The sequence below is a fragment of the Hypanus sabinus genome, chromosome 1, assembly GCF_030144855.1.
Source record: "Hypanus sabinus isolate sHypSab1 chromosome 1, sHypSab1.hap1, whole genome shotgun sequence".
NCBI lineage: Eukaryota > Metazoa > Chordata > Chondrichthyes > Myliobatiformes > Dasyatidae > Hypanus > Hypanus sabinus.
The window spans coordinates 138,548,719-138,554,718 of record NC_082706.1 but is presented as its reverse complement, the minus strand read 5'-3'; positions in this window follow the sequence as shown (position 1 = coordinate 138,554,718).

Sequence of the window (6,000 nt, the reverse complement as noted above, 5' to 3'; positions counted from 1 at the left end):
GTTGTACATTTTGGAAGAAGAAACAATCAGGCAGATTATTATTTAGATGGGGAGAAAATTCAAAAATCAGAAGTGCAAAGGGTCTTGGGGTCCTAGTGCAGGATACCCTAAAGGTTAACCACCAGGTTGGATCGGCAGTAAGGAAAGTGAATGCTATGTTGGCATTCATGTCAAGAGGAATAGCGTATAAGAGTAAGGAGGTGTTGATGAGGCTCTATGGGGCACTAGTGAGACCCCATTTGGAATACTGTGTGCAGTTTTGGGCCCCCTATCTTAGAAAGGATGTGCTGATGTTGGAGAAAGTTCAGAGAAGATTCACTAGGATGATTCCTGGAATGCAGGGACTAACATATGAGAAGCATTTATCGGCTCTTGGATTGTATTCATTAGAGTATAGAAGAATGAGAGGGGATCTCATAGAAACATTTCGATTGTTGAAAGGGTTGGACAAGAGTAGATGTGAAAAGGCTTGGTGGGTGAGTCCAGGAGAAGAGGTCACAGTCTTAGAATTAGAGGGAACCCATTTAAAACAGTGATGAGGAGAATTTTTTTTTAGCCAGAGGGTTGTGGATTTATGGAATTCATTGCCACATACAGCTGTGGAGGCCCAATCATTGAAGGTTTTTAAGGAGGAGATTGACAGGTATCTAATCAGACAGGGTAGCAAGGAATGTGAGAGAAAAGCCAGAAATTGGAACTAGACGGGAGAATAGTTTAGCTCATGGCAGGGCAGTGCAGACTCGATGGTGGCCTACTTCTGCTCCTTTGTGTGGTGATCTTGTGTGATCTAATGTGAGTGGAGAAGTGGCAAATTAATCTGTAGAAGTGTGAGATGTTTCACTTTAGGGAGTCAAATGTAAGATGAAAGTACAGGGTAAATGGTAGGACCCTTCAGAATATGAATGTGTTCAAGTCCATGGGTCTCTGAAAGTAGCAACACAAGTAGAAAAGATGGTAAAGAAGATGTACCACACATTTACCTTCGTTGACTGGGGAGTTGAAAATAACAGTCAGGAAGTCATATTGCTGCTGTATAAGACTTTGATTAGGCTACACTTGGAATATTGTGTGCAATCCTGGTTCTGGAGAACGTGCAGATGAGCTTCATCAGGATGTTGTCTGGATTAGAGAGTATGAGCAATTAGCAGAGGCAGAAAAAACTTGGAAACTAAGATGTCATTCAAAAGGATTATATAAAATTATGAAAGGCACAGACATGGTCAATAGAGTCTTCTTTTCTTAGGGAAGAAATGGCAAATACTAGAGACCACAACTTAAAGCTGTGAGGGAGAAAATTTAAATTTGTGTGCAAGTATTTTTAGAGTCTGGTAGGTGCCTGGAGTGTGCTGCCAAGGAAAGTGGTGGAAGAAGGTATGGTATCTTGGAATAAGTTGCAAGGTTGCCATCCTAGCTTTCTGAAAGAGGTTTCTGAAGAGATTGTGGAGGCATTAGTGTTTCAAGAATCACTAGATTCTGGAATAGTTCCAGAGGACTGGAAAACTGCAAATGTCACTCCACTCTTCAAGAAGGGAGGAAGGCAGAAGAAAGGAGATTAAAGGCCAGTTAGCCTCACTTCAGTGGTTGGGAAGACATTGGAGTTCATTATTAAGGAGGAAGTTTTGGGTACTTGGAGGCACATGAGAAAAGGGGCCAAAGTTGTAATGTTTCTTAACTCCAACATGTAATGCTGGGGCAGCCTTGCAGCACCTGGTCCACAGCTTTCTGACAGAGTGCAGGTGCAGGTGTTACCCCAAAAATAAGCCTACTGTGGCGATAAAGCTCTTTGTGAGTGTTCATGCTTAAAAACACTTTGGGCTCTTCCACCTCCATCTGTAGGAGGCCTCAGCTAAGTCCACTTTGCTGTACTGTTTCCCTCCAGAGAGGTTTGCAAAGATATCCTCTATTCTGGGCAGAGGCTATTGATCTATTTTCAGAACTGGGATGATGGTGACCTTAAAATCACCACAGATTCTGACAGACCCAATGTTATTGGCTACTGAGACTACTACCGTTGCCCACAGGCTCCACACAACTGTGGAAAGGATTTCCTCAGCCTCCATGTGATCTAGCTCACTGGGTACTTTATACATAAGGATGGGTTTTGTAAAACTTGGGTGCGGCAGTTTCATTTAACACTATTTTACCCCTGATAAGTTTGATTTTTCCAATGCCATCCTTGAACACTGCTGTGGCATCATGCAGCACCCTTCTTTATTCACTTTCAGTCGACTCTTTTGCAAATGGTGGATGGATCTCCAATCAAGTGGGTGTCTCAGCCACCTGTGACCCCACAGTGCTGGCCCTCCTCTCTTTACTACATACAAATCCAATGTGGCTTGTTGGTTGTTGTATCTCACTGTCATGAATGTCATTCCCACAGGAGTTATCTTTTCCCCAGAATAAGTAATTAGTTCGATATCCACAGACTTCACTTCAGTACCCTTGAAATGCCAACACAGTCACTTTGGGGAATGATGGAAACGGTCAAACCAGCATCCATTAATCTGTGCTCCATTTCTACTGTAAGCCATATTCATTGTCTCGTGTTATTTTTCACATTGTAAATCTCAAGGCTACCCACATTGTATGTCAATGATTTGGATGACGGGAATGATGGCTTTGTGGCCAAATGAAAATGGTGGGGGGTGGTAGAGTTGGTGTTGAGGAGGTAGGGAGTCTGCTGAAGGACATAGACAGATTGGAAGAATGGACAAAGAAAGGACTGATGGAATATGACGTAGGTACGTATGTGGTCCTGCTCTTCAGTAAAAGAAATAAGGTCGTACACTATTTTCTAAACGGGGAGAAAATTCAAAAATCAGAGGCACAAAGTGACTTCAGAGTCCTCATGCAGGATTCCTTAAAGTTTAACTTGCAGGTTTATTCAGTGGTAACAATGGTAAATGCAATGTTAGTATTCATTTCAAGAGGACTATAATATAAAAGCCAGACTGTATTTGGAGTATTGTGAACAGTTTTGGTCCCCTTTTCTAAGAAAAGTTGTGCTGGCGTCGGAGGGGGTTCAGCAGAATTAGATCAGGAATGAAAGGGTTAGTGTGTGTGGAATGCTGATGGCTCAGGGCCTGTACTCACCAGAGTTTAGAAGGATGATGGGGGATTTCATTGAAACCTATTGAAGTACAGGTGGAGTTCCTTGGAAGCTTTTTTCTGTCTATTAGTAGATAGCTAGTGCATTAAGAATAGGTCCAGAGTTAGTGCTATGTTCTTTGTGTGAGATGTGGGAACTCTGGAAGACCTCCTTTCTCCCTGGTAATGACATCTGCATGAAGTGCATCAAGCTGCATCTCCTTGGGGACCTGGAGCTGCAGTACGATGACCTTAAGCTCATGCAAGAGAATAAAGAGGTGATAGACAGAGCTACAGGGAGGTAGTCATGTCTAAGCTGCAGGAGGCAGGTATCTGGTTGAGGGGGAAAGGGAATAAGCAGCCCGTGCAGAATACCCATGTGGTCATACCCCCAATAATAAGCAAACCTTTTTGGGGGTGTGACCTACCAGGGAGTAGTCACAGCATTGCCAGAGACCTGCTTGCTGTGGCTCAGAAGGGAATAGGAGAGAAGAGGAGTACAGTAGTGATAAGGGATTCCATAGTTGGGCAAGCAGTCAGGAGATTCTGTGGACATGACAAAGAGACCCAAATGGTACTTTGCCTCCAAGGTGCCCGGGTCAGAGATGTGTCAGATGGGTCCACAGCATTCTAAAGGGGGAGGGGGAGCAGCCAGAAGTCGTGGTTCATATTGGTACCAATGATATAGGTAGGAAAAGGGAGGAGGTCTTGAAGAGAGAATATAGGGAGTTAAGTAGAAAGCTGAAAAGTAATCTGTGGATTGCTGCCCGTGACACAAGCCAGTGAGAGTAAGAATTTGATCTGGCAGATCAATGAGTTGCTAAGGAATTGGTGCAGGTGGCAGAATTTTACATTTCTGGATCATTGAGATCTCCTCTGGGGGAGATATGACCTGAACAAAATGGATGGATTACACCTGGATCTGGAGAGGACCAATGCCCTTGTGAGCAGTTCTACTACAGTTGTTGGGGTAGGTTTTAAAGCAATTTTGCAGGGTTCGGGACCAGGATGATTCAGATTCAGATTCAGTTTATTGTCACTTAGAAACCACAAATGCAATGTGGTTAAAAAATGAGACAATGTTCCCCCAGAATGATATCACAAAAGCATATGACAAAACAGACTGCACCAGAAAATCCACACAACATTTGGCAATCCCCAATACAGAGTCCGGAGAGACTGCTGCATATTAACATGGCGCTACTGTCTAGCGCGTTCCCCAGGAAGGAGCTCCAAATCCACCAGATAAAAACAAGACCAAAAACTAAAGCTACAAGACCTGCACAAAACCACAACATATAGTTACAACAGTGCAAACAAAAGCATAATTGATAAAAAAAAACAATGGGCACAGTAAAAATAGTCCAAGATGTTAAAGGACTGTTAGTTCAAAAGAAATCACCACAGTTTCCACAAGTCCCCAGGGTCCCGACAGACTCGCCATCCCACGCCGGCGGCAGAAGGGAGTACCCCCGCTATGGACTTCCACGGCACCGCCCGACTCAGCCTCACAGACACAGCACACACTGAAAGCGACCCGAGTCCGTCGAAAAGACTCCGAGTCCATCGAACCTTCGAGCCGACGACCAACTCCTCCGGAACAGCTTCTCCGAGCACCATCCTCTGCCGAGCGTATTAAGACGGCCCCACCATCGGCAATGCGACCCCGAGGACTGGGGGCCTGTTCTTCCCAGCAGAGTCCAGGACCTCACAGCAGCAGCAGCAACGAAGAAGGTCTTCCTGGAATTTTCCCGATGTTTTTCCGTCCATTTTCAATCGATTATGATTGCGCACGGCACCCCACTTCACAGATAATCAGTTCTGGAGTGGCCGCTGCAAGCTGCGTCACGCCGCCATCTTGCATCTTCAGTATGATGGGGCTGATGATCTGGTAGCATAGTTAGAGATTGGCAGGTACAACGCTGTGGATATCACTGAGTTGTGGCTGAAAGAAGCTTAACAAGTGAGGATACACACTGGATCAAAAGAATAGGCAGGTAGCCAAAGGGTATGGGGTGGCTCTGTTGGTAAAAAATACAATCAAATCCTTAGAAAGAGGTGACATAAGATCAGAGGATGTAGAATCCTTGTGGGTAGAGTTAAGAAACTTGAAAGGGTAAAATGAGACTGATGGTAGTTATATACAGGCCCCCAAATAATAGTCAGGGTGTGAGTTACAAATTACAGAGATAGAAAAGGCATGTCAAGAGGGTAATGTTATGATAATAATAGAGGATTTCAATACGCAGGTAAACTGAAAAAATCAGATTGGTGTAGGATTCCAATAGAAGGAATTTGTAGAATGCCTATAAGATGGGTTTTTAGAGCAGTGTGTGGTTGAGCCCACTCGGGGAAAGGCAATTCTGGATTGCGTGTTGTGTTATGAACGGGATTAAGCTTAGGGAGCTTAAGGGAAAGGAACCCTTAGGAGTCAGAGATCGTAATATGATAGAATTCACCCTGTAATTTTAGAGAGAGAATCTGAAGTCAGATATATCAGTATTACAGTGGAGTAAAGTGAATTACAGAGGCATAAGTGAGAAGCTGACCAAAGTAAATTGGAAGGGAACACTATCAAGATGACAACAGAACAGCAATAGCTGGTGTTTCTGGAAGCAACTGGGAGAGTGCAACATAGATACGTCTCAAAGATGAAGAAGTATTCCAAAGGGGGGATGAGGCAACCATGGCTGACAAGGGAAGTCAAAGGCAACATAAAAGGAAAAAGAGAGGACATTACAGTACCTGTAAAAAGGATTCATCCCTTGGGAGTTTTCATGTTTTACTACATTGAATCACAGTGGATTTAATTTGGCTTTTTTGGCACTGATCAACAGAAAAAGCCTTTCATGTCAAAGTAAAAAGATGGCCCAACAAAGTGATCTGAACTAATTACAAATATAAAACACAAAA